Source organism: Ruditapes philippinarum, unplaced genomic scaffold, assembly GCF_026571515.1.
Source record: "Ruditapes philippinarum isolate M1 unplaced genomic scaffold, ASM2657151v2 ctg7308_1_1_1_1, whole genome shotgun sequence".
Taxonomy (NCBI): domain Eukaryota; kingdom Metazoa; phylum Mollusca; class Bivalvia; order Venerida; family Veneridae; genus Ruditapes; species Ruditapes philippinarum.
Genome location: NW_026863516.1, coordinates 27947 through 46680, shown reverse-complemented (window position 1 = coordinate 46680; position 18734 = coordinate 27947). Strand labels below are relative to the sequence as shown.

The following is an 18734-nucleotide window of genomic DNA, read 5'->3' as shown; positions in this document are numbered from 1 at the left end:
AAAACTACTACAGTATGTGAAAGCTTACATATCTTTTTTTTTGTCATCAAAAATGAAGAAAATAATAAAATGACAAGGCTAAGTTTAGAAGAAATTATTACACAGGTTATGTAAATACTTTGTTGTAATATTACAGCTTTTCTCCTGATGGAACATCTGAAGTAACTTTACAACCATTTTATTTTAATATGACATTACTTTAAGTTCAATATCAGATTTTCCACTGAGATCATCTCTTAAAGTAAGATTTCCAGATATGCCTTAAAGTCCAGATGATACACCGTTTGAATGTGTGTTATAATGTATGTCATTGTTTTGATCTGCTTGGGGATGATATAGTCTGCTTTTCAGAGAATCAGCTATCCATTTCTTTGCAAAACTTAATTTCTTTGATAGCTGTTTTCTTTTCATGCATACAGCAATAGTAAATAATATGATTGCAATAATAAATAGCCATTTGACAATAAAGCCTGCAGATCCAGAATGTTTTTGTGGTGATTCATTATTGGGAACGTCACCAGTAGTAACATCATTGCCCAGCAGAGATTGGTGAAAAACTGCAAGAAAGAAAAAAGAAAACAAAAATTGTCAAAATTCTTTCAAGGAAGATATCTTTTTAATCTCCTGCAAACGTTTGAATGTTTTGTTTGGTTTTTCAACGCACCAACACAATATTAAGGTCATATTGCGTCGGAACAGGAAAAATCATAATGGCGAACACCTAATGTTAAAAACTTAAAGCAACACTAGGGTAATATTAAAGCAATCCACCTCCCCTGCTGGATCTTAGTGATGCATTGACTCTGGCCATAACACCTTGTTAATGTGTTCAAACATTATTGTAGCTATTTGGGTGTCACATGCCGCTTTTAACGTAATGGTACATAGGTGTGACATTTTAAGTTACAATAACATCGTCGTATGAATTTGACAATGGCTTCATTTTTCAAAACTCTATATTACATTCCTTTTTTATCTTTTAAATGAGAAGTCTTGCTTAAGTCGGTGCTAGGAACGAGGAAAGTAGATTGCATTTAACACTGCCATCCATGAACAAGCTAAATCAAACCGATCTTACAATAATTTCATTTTTGCGGTTTTGATTTTACGGTTTTGATTTTACGGCTTCCAATAAAACTACTTGATTGAAAATGAGCTGAAATTTATATTTGATTATCTTTTAAATGAATAAATGAGTGTGTTTTTTTCTATTTATCAATTCATTTAACGATAACTGTATTTTATATGCACGACATTCAACCTTTACTGTTTCAGTAAGATTTACAATAAATCTGTGAAATTGGGTTGGTTGCGGATACTTAAAGTAAATAAGAAAAGATAATAAAATTTAACATCACATGGGCATGCATTGACGAATCAATACTCTGTTTGGGTCTCTTGTACGGACTTGTACATTGAGGCATGCATTACATCTGTTCCTATCACTTGACCAGTACATGTCAGTATCACAGACAAATAGGGAATCTAATTATCAAACCATGTAAAGTATTAGATTCAAGAATAAGATTTTCAAGATTTTTGACAGAAAAGTTTTAAAAATGCAAATAAAAAAACAAAAACCACACAAGTGAAAAATGTCACCAAACCTTTAACCTTACAATATGCAGGAGCATTATTTGAATAACATTGAATTAAAGATTTTAAAAAACGAAAAATGTTAAGAAAATGTCATCAAAACTTAAACCTTTGTATTATTTACATGAGCTTTATTTGAAAATCAATGATATAGGTTATATTGACTGCTCTTGTTCAACAAAGAGAATCATTTAATCTTAATAATTTTTACTTTCATTATGAATCCAATATAATAATCACCTTGACAAGACCTGGCCAGTATAACATTCTTTGTTTTCTCTATTTCGTCTTCGCTTCTACTATCCCATACAACAAAATGTTGTGCATTGCTTGCAAGATTTACCCATGATTCTGCTATACTTGTATTTACTTCTGCAAAGATCACAAACGTTTTCATTTTCCTGAGCTCTTCAAAACCATTTTCTTCATCGTGTATTTCAGTTTTGCTATCGACTAGCAGATATACTATTTGTGCGTCAGTTGAATTACTTCTATGGTAGTTTGAGATTGTCATTCGTATTTTGTCTGTATAAGAGGATGCATGATTCGAAGTGTTTCCAGACACATGTACAATTTTGTCTCTCCAATTAGTATTTCCATCTTGTTTCGTAAAAGGCAGTGTTATATCATCTTTAGCGCCAATTGTTACCATAGATACACATGTGTTTTCAGGGAATTCACTTATTAACATTATCAACAATCTCATCTGTTGAAAAAATGAATTATCTTCTCCACTACCCATGAACCACATGATATGAGCGCTATACGGGTTACATATTAACTCCTCATCGTCCTCCTCAGTACCTGACAGACAAAAACGTTAATGTTTATTGTTTAGAATAAATTTTATATATAATTTAGCTTTTGGAATCCAATTCGAAAATGAGTTGTACGAAATTTGTGTTAAAAGATGTGTCATGAGCAATAACTCTTCCATGCTTTTAAAAATATGTAGGACGTGACTTTCGGAAATCTTTGATATCTTAACCAAGGTTCACATAGTTCATTTCTGCCTTTTTTTAGTGAGAATAACGAGATTTAAAGTTTTCATATTGAATTCTTCCCTTTCAATTTCTGAGATCTGTTTTTAGATAAATGAAAAACCCAGTGTGCTATATATAGGTTTAATAGCGCATTCTTTAATATAAAAACAGTGGGTATTGATTCTTTTTGTATGTTTGACATAGCGCCGAGGAATTCGGCTATCGTATTTAACTATTGTCAAGGCGTGTTTTATTTCATTTTATACGTGTAAATGAAATATTGAGAAATACAGATGAAACTAAATGCGTTTTTTATTTTCAACATTTTCTCGAGATTTATTTTTCACTGCAGTGAAACATATTTTCCGTCTTTTCACTCGTGTCTTGCCGAACAACTTTCTTCTAAATTCAGTCAATGCACAAAATTTAGAGGGGGGGGGGTTCTTTCGAATTGTAAAGTAAAAAAAGAGAATAATGTATATTATAAACAGAAAATTCAAGTTTTTTTTCTAAAAATACAGGATTTATCTTCATTTTGTGGTACGAAAATTAGAATATTTCACTCGTGGCTACCACCACTCATGATTTTTTTTTTCATTTTTCATACAACTCGTTGAAATTCAATCCTGATTTTATAGATCAAACTTGAATATGTCCCATGTATTATTTATCTTTTAAATCGACAATGAAATAAAATACCTGAACTTGAATTTACATGTCCAAATGTAATTAAAGTCACAACTGTTGTATGAACCAATACAGTGAATTTCATTTTATCAATAACTTATATATCTATATCGGAATAATATTTATCCGTACTGGCTTACGAGTAGTTCCCATACAAAATCGATATTAAAATTATTTATTACGTAACAATATTGATTTCATTTATCGTGTATGCAAAACACTTGAATGAAAGAATGGTGTATAATGGGACTGTTTATTACAGTATTTTTAAAATGTATTGGAGCACATTTGTAATTACATGTACTATTTTTCAATCAATGTTCCGTATAGTACAAAGATCATCTTGTTCGTTTCCAGCCTTTCATCCGAGAAGCCTTTTTACCTAAACAACACGTGCTTTTTTTGTTTGACTTTGAAAAGGGTATGATACAGCATTGAAACATGTTAATCTTAAAGATTTAAAGCGTCAATGATTAAATGGTAAACTTCCTCTCTTTACTTCACGCAATTTTTTTCCGAGAGCCAACATCAAAAACAAAGTGTGCCTCAGAGAAATATACATTATCTTACAAAAATAAAGACAAACATTAATTTTAGTGCTATAGGTTTATACATTTTTTATTGTCTTGGTTTGATCGAAAATCAAATTCCTCCATTTTATCAAAATTATACAGAAGTCTTTTCTGAACAAAATTAAATTATGGTTCTAAAATTTACAGTTTTGCTGAAGGAACCCAACCAATACGGGCACAAAGGGCGGTGAAAAGAGGAAATGGACATGTAATAAGAAAAATCTAAAAGGAATTAAATGGACAAGGTGTTGGTGTAAGGAAAAAACGGGGCACAAAATGGGACATAAGGCGAACTAAAAAGAAAATAGTTACTGCTAACGGCAATTTGACAAGAAATGACATCATAAAACGTTTTAACATACAAAACAGGAAGCAATAAACAAGAAAAGATACACTGTGGGTACCGCCTAGGAACTGTCAGTAGTTATAACACTACTGGGAAGTTTTAAAGCGCACCAATCATCACTCTTAGTCATTATGGGCCCTCGTTTGAGAAGTAGCTGAAACAGATACAAAATAAATTCAAAATATATATACTATAATGTTAAGAACATATTCCTCTATGGACTTACAATTCTCCAAAATTTGATATTAATTTCAAATACAAAATGTTTTTAACTTTGAAAATATTACCATTTTTTCCCATTTTAAAAAAATCAAGTTTAAAAACTAAAGAAGAACATGAATATTTAATACACATTTCCCTGGGCGGCGATTCAGAGGTTTTTAAACAAGGTGCAACCGTCTTCTATTTTTCTGGTCCTTCGGTGCTAGGTTGAAATCCTTAATATTATTTAACAAGGTTTAAAACAAGTTCGAATCAGAATATTTTGTATAACGAGATTTAAAATTTGAGTTTGAACAAATAAAATGACTTTTGCAAATCCTACTTTAGTCATATAAATTTTTGTTCGTACAATTGCATTAGAATTCAAGATGAAAAAATGGCCAATGACCCATAATATTAAAATAACGTAAGTCGAAAGAGTAAACAAAGATCAGTGTTAAAATTAACATCTAGTTTAAATAACAAATGGTGAACATTTGCGCTATGTAATTTCAAAGTAACAAATATTGGCCTTTAACATATAAAAAGTTAAAAACTATTACATTTTTGGTTTGTAATCTCTTTGCAATCCAAACCTAGCTACCCTAAAATATTGTTCTTGCACCTGACATATGGTGAGCTCCTGATGTAATTTCATTTTTTTATTGGCATTTGATCTTGAATATCGCTGTGTGAAAGACCTTGACTTTATACTCATCGGCTCATGCGGGTGAACATTTGAGAATAAAGTGATCGTTAAAAATCTTGACTTGCAAACTTTTTATTAACTTCCTGCACTATTGGATCATTCTTTTTATCGTCTGCTTATCTTATTTCATGCAAAATTGACAACGTAATAGAAGTTTTAAAAAATGAAACTTATAACATCAAGTTGCATACAAAACGAAACGTCTCTAATGTTTACTGAACGGACAGATTTATTATATCTTTTAATCTTTGATAAACTTCCCGATTTCTTTAATATAATGAATCTATTTGTACTATTATCTTTGTGTGTGAATGGAAATCCCAAGTGTGCTATATATATAAATTTGGGGTTTCCAGTCTAGTGCATTTATACATATACTAGCTGATATTATATAAATAACACATGGCTGTCGGGATGATAGAGGATATTGTCAACCCGAGAACGGGTATATTATCCCGAGGCGCAGCCGATGGTAATATGCCAATTCAAGTGTTGGCAATATCCTCTTTCACCCCGACAGCCATGTGTCATTTATTTTATTATACCGAAAGAGTATGAGAAAGAGTAATGCAAGAGTTATCTGCCCCAGGGTGATATAAGAAATATTCCCTGTGGAATATATCCTAGGAGGATGATATTTAATCAGAACACATAATAATTATTTATTTTATTTTGTTATACCTCAATATAACCTTCATAGGCCTATTATGTGTTCTGATTGAATATCACCCTGCTAGGATGTATTCCCCGCTTAATATTTCTTCTATCAACCTGGGGCACATAACTCTTGCATAACTCTATATTACTTATATTGTACTAGTTAATTTCCTTTGATTAATTATTCTATTTTTAGTCAAAATTAAGCGTTTATTGATTAAAATCATAGCAAAAGACAATCTGCCACCATATTGTTTATGCTGTTCAGAAAAAAATGTCGTTGTTGATCTAGTTGTAAGTCTTTCGGTATAATAAAATAAATAACACTTGGCTGTCGGGGTGATAGAGGAATATGACCAACCCTTGGACTGGAATATTACCCATCGGCTGCGCCTCGGGGTAATGTAACAGTTCTCGGGTTGACAAAAACGTCTATCACCCCGACAGCCATGTGTTATTTATATTATAGATCAACTAGAGTATGAGAAAAATTATGCAAGAGTTATGTGCCCCAGGGTGATATAAGAAATATTCCCCGGGAAATACATCCTAGGAGGGTGATATTCAATCAGAACATACAATAGACCTATGGGAGTTTTACATTGAAGGATATATTTAGGTGTAATAATATTAGTTACCTGACTTGGTTTTTTAACGAGGTTTTATAAAACGAGCATCAAGGTTATAGTTGTTATTAATGTTAAAAGGAATTTTTTCTTTACTCTTACTTTAAATGGCGCCACGGAATTCGACTATTTGCATTCATATTCTGTGTTTTGTTGTGTTATTTTTCAATCGACTAGTGAAATAAAATACCCGAACTTGTATACACATGTCCAAATGTAATTAAGATCACAACTGTTGTATTAATCAATACAGTTGATTTCATGTTATTTTATAACTTATATAGAAAATCAGAAAATATATGTGCCCGAGGTAATAACATATATTGATACTAGAAATTTTTATTTTCTTTTTTATATACCCGCTTTTAAAAGTATCTATGATTAGTTATTTTGTAAAGGTATGAACAGAAGAGTGGCATTACATATTGCTGATAAATCATACTGACATTTGCAAACAAATATGATGAAACTGATAACGAAAATCATTGACAATAATAAACAGGTGTCTTAAAGTAACACTTTACAGTAAACTTATAATAAGACGTTTAAAGTGATTCTTACAGGATAATTTACTATAGCTGTGATATTTTTTCTAACACTTTTTAAAGTAAATTTCAGAATTCGAAAAGGTTAATTTACCATCAGTGTCTGCTACATTGAATGTGTTTGAAGTTTGCGTGCTCAGACTTTGAATAAAATAAAGATATTATAAAGAAATGAAATAACTTATGTCGTTCAACTGTGAGACAAAAGTAATTGATGAAAAAACATCCAATGCTTACGTTATTAAGTTATTTTCAATAAATAACGGGTTATATAATACCTTTCTCATTGATAAATAAGTTGATTCTAATGGGAAAAAATGCAAATTATTAATTCGGCTGCAATGAAAATTACAGCCAATTCCTCTTTCACTTCAATCCCTTGAATTACTTTTTAAGATAATTAAAAATAGCGTTGGAACCAAGTTATGATTATTTTAATCGTTACTTCCTTTTCAAAAGCATTCTTCCAAATGAAGAAATTTGTGACAGAATCATCCATTTTGTTACATTAACATACTTTTCCCTTACTAAAAGCACATCTGAAATTACTGTACGACTTTCTCTCTTCATTGTTTTCATTAGCAACGTATGCAAAGCATTTGTAAATTATGGTGTTTTTGCGGGTTTTCTTTAGACTTTTATAAAATACCTACTCATTTTAATGAAGTGCCCGCTTAGAACAAACGATGCTCTTTCTCGCCTCCAAACCTTTATTCGAACGGCCTTTGAACATTAACACAAAAAAAATTGCTTGATCTTGATGATATAACATTGAAACATTGTAACTTTAAAGATCTAAAGGGTCCATAGTTAAACGGTAGACATTCTCTCTTCATTTCTGACTTTCTTGCTGATTTGGAAGATTTGAAGAACAATCTTCAAAAACAAAATGTGCCTCAGAGAAGCAAATTTTCTGTTAAAAACAAAATACATTTTTGACCTTTAAGGTTATCAAAACAAAATGTTTTGATCGGATCGATTAAAATGAGATGATGGTTTTTAAGTAAACGGTTCTGCAAAAGTCACCCAAAAGGCGCCGAACCAAAAACGGGAGAGGATGCAAAAGGCGGTGAAAGGAGAGAAAGGAATGTAAAAATAAAAGGATAAAAACTAAAGGGCCGGTACGGAAATAAAGTTTGGGTGTAAGGAAAAGATGGCCAAAAGTGCGACATGAGGGGAAGAAATGGTAATATGTAGGACAATTTGACAAGATAAGACATCTAAGAACGTTTAAAAATACAAAACATGTAACAATACTCAAGAAATACATGTAAAACAGATGAAGGAACACAGAGAGGTACCACTTTGGAACGGTGCAGCCGTTTTTGAAAATAAGTTAATATCCATAATGAAACTACCTGATAAAATGCATTATTTTTTTGTTGAAACAATAACATTGGTTTGGTTTTATCATACATTCCACAGCATAATTATAATAAATTTATTACTGTTTTGTTGTTGTTTTCCTTTATGATACACTTCATTAAAATAAAGAGGTCTATCATATAATTATTTAGAAACTTGTTTCTATTTCTCGTTCGAGCAAATTGTGTCATGTTCCAACAGAATAGAGAAACTAGAGTCTTTACACATCACTCGAAACAGTTCAGTTTGAATGAGCATGTTTAGTAGTGGTAAGTGAAATAAACACCCTAGTATAGGTTTTAGCAGTACTTAACATTCAAGCAGGACAACGGTGGAATTTTTAACTTGCAAACATACATAGATTTGTTCATGTGGCAATTTTGGTGGAACCTTCAATGTGACACTTCGTGCCATTCAGTCCCGAAGTGAAAAACGCTTGTGCCCTAAATGAGGAAAGGATGAACTTTAATAATATATAGTTAAATTTTGAAAGTAGACTTGATTCTATAAAAAAATGGATATGACAGGCAGACGTCAAAAGACAATTTAAAATGCTGTAAATATATCCTCAGTGTGATTATACACTATTCAAGTAGGAATACAGGAAGCACCAACAAGGAAATGTTCAAAAAGAATGAATTAAAGATACCACAAACACAACTCTTATGTTGTTAGATGAACGACTTTCATTAAAGGAATGGACGAGGACACTTATTATGGCCTCAACTTTGCACAAACAATGCGTACGTGACAATAAAAATTAGAGAAATAAGACTTCATTATGAACGCCAAAAACGATACAAACGAAAATGTCACAGGCTCGGTTTAATTGGTCTTGTCCATGGACGGTAGTTGTAGGTGCAAATTACCATTCCAATCCTCTAGCCCATAGTGACCACGCCCCCCCCCCCCGAATCACGTTGGTTTAACAGCTGCTTTACTAAAATAATGTGTACCAAATTCGACTTAACAGTCTTCGACTAGTAGACTAATATTATCTGAATGGAGATCAGATTGAGAGAACGCCGTAGACAATAATTTTTCTGATATTTATCACCATCTCTCTTGCTTCCAATTTTTTATTCAAACGTAAGGCTAATGATATAATCTTAGTCGATAATCACTTAGTTTCGTGTGTCAATAAATAATGCAATTAGTATAGATTCTTATTTAGCGTTTAAGGCACCACAAATGTTCGTCAGTCATGCATTGCCAAGCGGTTGACAAGTGTCCACAAAGTTATGCACGTTATTTTTTCAATACGCGTGAAAATGTGGTCAAAACTATATCACATCCAAATATTATAGAGATGTCGTATGAAGAAAAAAAGAAAAACACGTAATAAAGTTCGTTCTTTGACTGGTATAAAAGGTCTATATTGTCTATATGACAACGCTCTTGCAAACACTCTTTTTGTTGTTGTTGTTGTTTGTTTTTTCTTTCTTCCTGCGAAAAACGATTGACTGTCCAAAAGCATCCACCTTATTCTCAATACTTGGCATCCTGTGACCTTTTCCTCTTTCCAAGACACGAAAAGAAAGATCATCGCTACAAGAGGAGAAATGGACTTTGGCGCCACTTTAGCTATTGAAATGCATACTTAAGTAGGCCTATATGGAAACATTTAAAAATAAATAAAACGTCTACAACCTTGTATTACTGAGGAGATTTTAAATAGAAAATATAAAAATATTTGCTCTTTTGTTAAATTTATTGACCATATTACATAACATATTCACACACAGTCGTATTTAGTAGTTTTATTAAATGCATGAGGTATGTAACATTTATTTTCATACAGATCTTACTATCGTACAATTCACAATTAATAATAATAATAACAACAACAACAAATTATTTATCAAGTCACAAAAATGCATGAACATAATCAAAAACGTTTTTTTTCTTATTCTGGTCGTTTTGATTATATTTTCAAACAATATCCAATTAAATAAAATGACTATAGCTAAAATGACAGTAATATAAGAAACAGTTTTCGAATGCAAACAATTTAACAAGAATTAGCAATAAACGTGTTCCCCAAGATAAATAAATACTAATTTTTTGTTATTTCAATAATTGTGATTCAACTACTTTATGTTTACCTTAATAAAATAAGCAATTATATTATTCATTGATACATAAGTTTGTTACTTTTATTAGTAACTCTATACTCTTGTATTTACTTATTAAAAATATGCAATGGCCATTAAGTCAGTATATAAAAATGCCTACTAAGTCATAGTGATTATCATTAATAGGCGGCGAATTATAACTTAACATTTACATTAGAATGCTATTTGGGTTTATCGTTAAATAATGACTGTCTATCTAACATAATAACCTTAGTGAGTGCTAACTACTAAACTTAAACGACACTGGAGATGAAATAATTCTCTGAATATATATAAGAATGTAATATACGCCTAATTTCACTTATGCAATAATTTCTGACTAATAAAACCTGTCCGCAGCAAAATGCATGTGTTATAATCCAAATCCTAACCCTGTAAGCCCAAACAATAACCCCTTATCCATGTAACACAAACCGTAACCCATCGTAACTTTAGAACTAATCTGAGTGATGTTTAGAGAAACATAAACTGATACATACTGAAGAATTACTTTTGTGTAAAATGTTAAAAATAGCTGCGGACATATTCTAAAGTCTAGCCTACACTTTTGTTCATTCATCGAACATTATATTATATGTTATATGTTAACTCTAATGTGTAGTCATTGCAGACAACTAAAAACATTTCGTATACTAAAATGTGCATATTCATTTTAAGAAAGTTCGGTCTTGACAACATACTTTAAAACAAATTTTGCAGACAGAAAGCACACTAAATCGAGTTTACTTTCTAAATTTTATGGAAAAAAACATAGATGTGACTTACATAACAGAAATTAACGACGAATCGTGTCGTGTGTGTCTTTGACGCCGCCATTAACTTTATGACGTATATTACCTCCAACTCCGAAAAGTACTGACAATGGCATGCCACGTAGTTCATAAATAAACACAACAATCTTAAGTTTTTTACATCTATTTAATTTTGTTTTGCCAATGAGTACAGCTTGCAACTGTTAAGTACAAGACATTTATACCACATACTTTTTTGTGGTATAAATAATGATTTTGTTAAAATTAATCAGAGTGGATGTTGTTCTCTTACCGGACTATAAACTCTATCGTTTTCTGACAGCAGTTTTTTATGTATGCCAGTTTTTTGTTTTCGAGGTTTTCAGATAAAAACAAAGACGCAGTGCAGTGAAATTGTCATATAATGCTTTTTAAATGACTAGAAGTTAAAATCGCATAATAGTAAAACATACAAATGTAAAACAAAAAAACATATCAAATGAATACATTTGTGATAAATGCAATTATGCAACAATGCTAAAATATCAACTATTATGGATGTCTGAGAACAGAAATTAAATGTTAGTTAATCATCAAAACAACAATTATGCAACAATTCAAAATAAAATGAAATTATGCAATAATGCAAAACAGAAACAATTTGGCATGAATAATGCAATCTAGAACAAATGCATCTAACTAAACAAATGTAATTATTGGTTAACTATCAACACGCCTCATTTGGGAGTGGAGGGAGTGGAGGGAGGGTTTTTTTTTAAAAATCTTATCTTTTTGTTAATACAAAATGGCTACTAATTTATACTTATTTATGTTAATGAACTAACTAAAAACTGTCCACTAAGCGGACAGCGATCTAACACCCGTTTGCTATTGTAATACCGGACTGTAAGCTAACACCACTATAATTCTTGGATATAATAATATGTCGCATCCATAAATGTTTTTATTTAAGATAAATGATAATTTTTGTATGTCGGTTGTTTGTTTCCGAAGCTTTTCTCAGTCTGATTTCAGAAAAAAACCAAAGACCCAGTACATGTATAGTCGAAAGTCGAAAGTGATTAAGTTAATTAATATAAGTTTCAAGAACTTGTTTTGAAATTGAGCTTAAATAAATATGTTTAAACCAACATATGTTAATTAGAATTCCCATCACTACATAACATTAATAACAATTACTAGGTTCACTATATGCAGTCATGTTTGTTGTATCTCAGTGTTAATGTAAGACAGTCAATTCTGGTTCACTGACACGATGTGAGCTACGGTGTTACTCATGTTTGCGTCTATGATAGGTTTAAGTAGATGAACTTTTACATTGTCAATTGTTTCAGTGATCCTTAAGTTCACTGATCTCGTCGTTTGTGTATCTTGCAGGAAAAGGGGATCTTCTTTCCATAAAATGTCTCCATGCAGAATTTAGAGAGCTCAATAACCTTTCTTTTTGCTTGCATACGAGGGTAACAATACCTGATAATAGTATGCATACAATGATAATAATTAGCCAAGACATGCAAGATTTATTATCAGATACTTGCCTAGCATGGTCTTGTAATGGTTCACTATTGCAATCTTTGTCCTTGTTTATTTTTCCAGCATTGTCCAGAAAATATTTGTGAAAAACTGCAAAAAAAGGAAAAAAGCTATTATTAAAGAGATATTTACAATTATTTTAAAAGTTTTAATATTTTTCTGTAAAAATAAAAATAATCATAAGATTTACCTTGATCAATACTAATAAGAGATTCTCAAACATACACGTAAATCATGATATGATTATCTGGAAAAAAATTGATCCTTCGGAAGCAAATCAGCAAAATTACATGAAAACTGCAGACTCGGTTTGAATTAGTCGGTTTGAATTAGTCTGTACATGACGGATAATGAAAAAGTGCAACGCTCCTACTACCGCCTTGAGTGGTACTCAATATTAACAATTCAAAGTGCTGAAATCAACGATCCGAAGAACCAGATAGATATATTAACACTGAAGTGAAGTACGTGGAAACATTTTACGGCGGACACACGGGACTTATGAATCAAATAACATGGCAGGTGAAGATATCTATAAAAATGTAAGTAGACATACATGGACAAGCATTAAAGCAATACTCCGGTTGCACCTTGCAGGTACTGGAACATATATATGTGCATGTATTGCATCCTTCCCTATCACTTGACCAGTACATATCAGTGTCGCAGACATATTTTGAATCTATAAAAGAAACCATGTACATTGTGTTGTGTGCCAATTTTCATAAATCTCTTTAGAAAAGAAAGTGAAAAGATTGGTAAGTGTTTTAAGCAAATTATAAACAGCAATAAAATTTTTAAAAAACTTTTCTACTTACTTTATTTTTAAAACTTATTACTCAAAATTAAAGTACTTTTATAATAATAATAATGTTCACCTTGACAGGACCTGGCCAGAATTATTTCCTTCGTTTTATTGACATCCCCTGTTATACTGTCCAATGCAATAAAATAATTTTTTGCTAGCAAATTTTATCCACGTTTGTGATCTATTTTCCGTTTGTATTTCACATAACACAACAAAAGTTTTCTTTTTCCGAAGCTCTTCAAAACCATTGTTTTCGACACCGCGTATTACAGTTTTATCATTAACTAGTAGATAAACAAGTTCTGCTTCACTAGAATTAGTCTTATGGTATAGTATTGCCTTTTGTATTTCTGTGTAAGATAATGTATGATTCGATGCCGTTCCCGGCACATGTTGTAAAATTTTGTCTCTCCAATTCGCAATTCTATCTTGTTTTCTAAACTGTAGTCTTATATCCTCTTTAGCGCCAATTGTGACGATTGATACACTTGTGTTTTCAGGAAAGTCACTTATTAACATTACCAACAATCTTCTCTGTTGAAAAAAGGAATTATCTTCTCCGCTACCCGTGTGCCATATGATAAGAGCGCTATACGGGTTACATGATAATTTCTCATCGGCATCCTTAGTGCCTAAAAGAAAAATTGCGTGTTAACAAGATAAACTAAATGAACTATAGATTCGAAATCTCTCTTTATATAAAATGATTTTGAAATCTTCCCAATCGTTCTGTCTTTCAATTCTTGAAATCGCCAGTATCAATTGAAAATGATATGTTAACAAAATCAAAGTTTTAAGTCTTAAAATTACTGTGTGATGTGATCTGAAGAATCGTATTTGCGTAGATAGGAATGAAAATGTTATATTTTATAATGCATATAAGTGGCAGAAATTCAGAACTTTAATGTGTACTGTATTGGTAAAAATGCACAATGTTTGTGCCCAAAGATAAACGTCGAAATTTGAATTTAGAATATTTTCTAGAAAGCATGGTATGTACACAAAGTTTAAATAATCTGGAAACAAACAAACACTATAAAACGAGTCGGTATTAAGGTTTGTCTTATCTATCCGATAACGAGAAGCATTATTTGTGTAAACGTTGAGACATTTAACAATATTTACTAAAATATCTTACTCTTAGAGACGTTTAAAAGCACAGAACAAGGCCTACACACTTCTACTGTGCTTAAATACTCTGGACTAAAACCTACAATTATCAGTATGTCTTGAAATTCTCAATATTATTTAACAAGTTTTAAAGAATTCGGTATAGATTTTATTTTGAATAACATTGTGTATTTTTTATATTTAAGAATGCCTGATGAGATTTAACGATTTCAGTTTGAAGTTAAAATATGGCCAATCCTTCTTTAGTACATATTTAATTTAACCCTTCATGTTTTTAAAGTCAAGTGAAAATGGCCTAAAAATCAAACATACGTGTGTGTTTTTTATCACTTAACCCTCTTTATCACAAAGCCCCCTTATGATAGCCGGGCAATGCGATTTACAAAATTATTTAATAAACTGTTTATTTTCCAAATGATTTCATTATCTATATTTCGTAAATGGAAAACCAAGTTTGTGATATATATAGAGATGTGGGATCCTTGACAATGACACTGAGAAAGTTAATATTTTTTATTAAAAATGGGTATTATAAGTTAACAATCTGTGAAACAGTTCCTTAAAACGATTTATATCAAATAAGCATTAAAACAAATCAATGAAATTTAACGTTTTAAAGAATAGTTTGATCCATCGAGTATGGTGGTTGATGTCTGCCATTTCGTGTCTTCGTACCCTTACTTATCGTGTATTTCGCATAAAATATACTGTACTTTCGTATCCGTGCCCTGAAAAGTCAAAGGCGATAGCTTAATAAAATATATAAATCTTCGCCTGGCGAAGTAACGAAATGGCAGAAATCAGCCACCATGTTTGAGTTTTAAATAGCGCCATGACATACGAACGACAACGTGTATTTGCCTTTTAAGAAGTGTATTTTTGATCAAAATCGACAAGTGGAATAAATGTACCTGAACTTGCATACACATTTCCTAACGTAATTAATATCACAACTGCTGTAAAAAACAATACAGTAAACTTCATTTTATCTAACGATATCGAAACGCGGAAAATATTGATCCGTAGTCCTATACCCGAATTGTGATATAGTATCTATTATTAGTTATGTAAATGTTTTGACGTTTTAAATATAAATAGAAAGTTGATAACATTTTGGCATTTGCAAACAATAATAATGTAGATATTGAAAATTATTGACAATAATAAATAGTGTTCTTATACTATACTTTAAACTTATACTTTACTTTAAACTTGTAATAAAACGATTTAAGTGTATTAACCAACCCTCTTATTTAAGCGTGAGGTATGTACAACAACTTTTGTATGAACGTTAATAAAAAATAAGCGATTATACTATTTATTCATACTAAGTATTTTACTTATCATAAATCAGATTCAGCAGGTATGATAAGTTTGACAAGTTTATTATTCAAATTCCATAAGGCCACATGGCCCGTGAGGATATACACAAGACAGTGTACAATAATAAATTTCAAACAAGATTTAGTGAACAACGGGGAAGGTTAACTTTCATTTGTATGTTGAAACATCTTAGTATTGATTATTATAATCCATTTCTAATAATATCTAAATGTTTACAAAATTATGTATGTGGCGTATTCTATAAACTTCTCCTGCCCTTCCACGAAATAACTATGTGTTTTAGATAGATGAGTCCTTACATACTAGTCATATCCTGATCTTGTCAAAACGAAATACAAGACCAACATAAATTATGAGTCTTTATTATTTTAGGTAGAAATTTGCATACTGTAAGTATCCTGATCTTATCGGAAACAAAACACAAGATCAACATATAGATTGAAGAGAGATATTCTTTAAATGCTCGAAATCTAATGCTCAGTTAACAAAGAACACAACAATATTATTATGTAATGTATAGTCGTATAGACGTTACATCGTGACACTTAATTATTATTCGCAAGAAGAGTCGTGGAGTAAGTTTTAGAAAACTTTAAAATTTGCTATCGTGCATATATGTAACCATATACATATAAACATACATATACGCATACATACATATACATACATAGACATATATACATAGAAAATCAAAAATACTATGAAAGTTTCACTTATGGACATCACAATACTATGAAAGTTTTACTTATGGACATCACGAAGATTGATTACGATTTGTATACAACTTCTCTTTTCTAATTTCAAAAGCGATATCCACATATTTACCAAACCTACGTGCTACACAAATGTTTTCGGTATTTAATAAGTTTATGATGTTTTAACGTATTTGGTCTTTTCTAATAGTAAGTAGGTATTAACCGTTTTCTTTTATATCACTATATAATTTACAATCCAATACAAAATCTAGGACGTTACGACAAAAAATTTCTTTCATTAAATGGTGGATTATGGGGTTTAGTCCATCTACTAGTCTTAATATTAAGCCTATGAGATAAAACTCTAAACCTAGTTACACTTCTCCAGAATCCTTTCACATGAATAAAATTTATGTATGGTTGTAAGTTAAAGTTGCATATTAAACAGAGTTCTACTCGAGTTATCTAATCTAAACGACCAATTTTGTACGAATTGATCTGTTTATCTTTGCATTAACCAAGCTTCATAAAAACCTTAATCACACAGAATATGTTTTACAAGTGAACACCAGTTAGTTTTGTTGGGCAAATTTTCAAAATCATTTTTCAGTTATGTATAAACTTTCTTCACATATTTATTTTCATTTGTATGCAATATCTTAACCCAAAAATTTACAATATTATAGTAACGTACTGATTTTAATGATATTCTACCTAGTTCACCATATGCTAAATCGTTTTGAGTAACTTTTTTACACCAATAATCCGTTTACAAAATTGCATATGTACTCGATCTACAATATTACCTTTAATAAACCCCAAAACCTCGCTACCATAATTCAAAATAGGCATTATAAGTTTACAAATACATGTAGTTCTAAACTATGGGAAAGTGAAATGCTAACAAATTTACACATCCACTTATCAATTTTGAAAATTGCTTTCATTGCTTGTCCAGCAATGGTATTCTGTGCTTTCCGTTGTGAATACTAAACCTAAATAAGTGAACTTATTAACTAATATCAACAATCTTCATAATAAAAAAACTAAGTTATCTGGCAATCTTCAGCCTCTTTTAAATATCATAATTTTCGTTTCAACCGTATTTACCGTAAGTTTCCACCTATCACAATAATTAGCTACTATTAGAAAAAATAACAATATCAGCCGCATATAAAATTATAAACATTTTAAACATATTAACATCTATTCCTTCCAGGTCATTATGAAGAAAAAAAAACAATCTGCTAAAACGCTTAAAACATAGAAAAAAGAAAGGGATCAAACACTCTCCTTGGCGTACGCCTACTGAACATTCATAGCCATTACTTATGCAGACGTCATACTGTCCCGAATTTGACACCAGATAGGCATACGAATATGGATTTTTTTATTTCGCGCGAAGATTAACCCCGAAACTGGTCGACAGCCTCTCAACAGCCGAAGCAAGTACGATTACTACAAAAGGAGGAACACAGGGGTAACTGCCTAGGAACTGTCAGTGACTGGTTGGAAGATTTAATCGGTTTAAGGCGCACCACCAAACATCCCTCTTTGTCATTATAAGCCTTCGTTTGATAAGTAGCTAAAACAGATACAAAATAAACAAAGAATTAAATTCTTTAAATGTTAAAGAACATATTCTTCCACGGACTTACAATTTGAAAAGATTACCATATTTTCCAAATTGTTTAAAAGAAAATTATTCTATAAACTAAAAAAGAACATAGATATTTAATACACATTTCCCTTGACGGCGATTCAAAGGTTGGGTTCAAACTAGGTGCAGCTGTCTTATATTTTTCTGGTCCTTCGGGGTCGTTGATTTCAGCACTTTAGTGTAAAACAGAAAGAGGTACCGCCTTGGTACGTCGGAATAATAACACAACCGGTTTTAGGCGCACCAACCCTAGTTCTTAGTCTTAAATGTAGTTTAAACACATATAAAATAAACACAGAATATATTCTTTTAAAATGTTGAAAAACAATTTTTCAAAAGAACAATATTCTAAAACACATAGAATATGAAGATTTATACAAATTACCTTG

The 18734-nt window shown here is 31.1% G+C and overlaps 1 long non-coding RNA gene across 1 annotated transcript; it reads right to left on the bottom strand.

Moving 5' to 3' along the window:
* Positions 1-12016: 12016 nt before the first annotated feature.
* LOC132722280 (uncharacterized) lies at positions 12017-15711 on the bottom strand. The gene is made up of 4 exons (XR_009624595.1): positions 15558-15711; positions 13586-14147; positions 13264-13389; positions 12017-12797 (listed from the first exon to the last, which is right to left on the bottom strand). It is a non-coding gene; the product is annotated as an uncharacterized LOC132722280 (long non-coding RNA).
* Positions 15712-18734: the final 3023 nt, after the last annotated feature.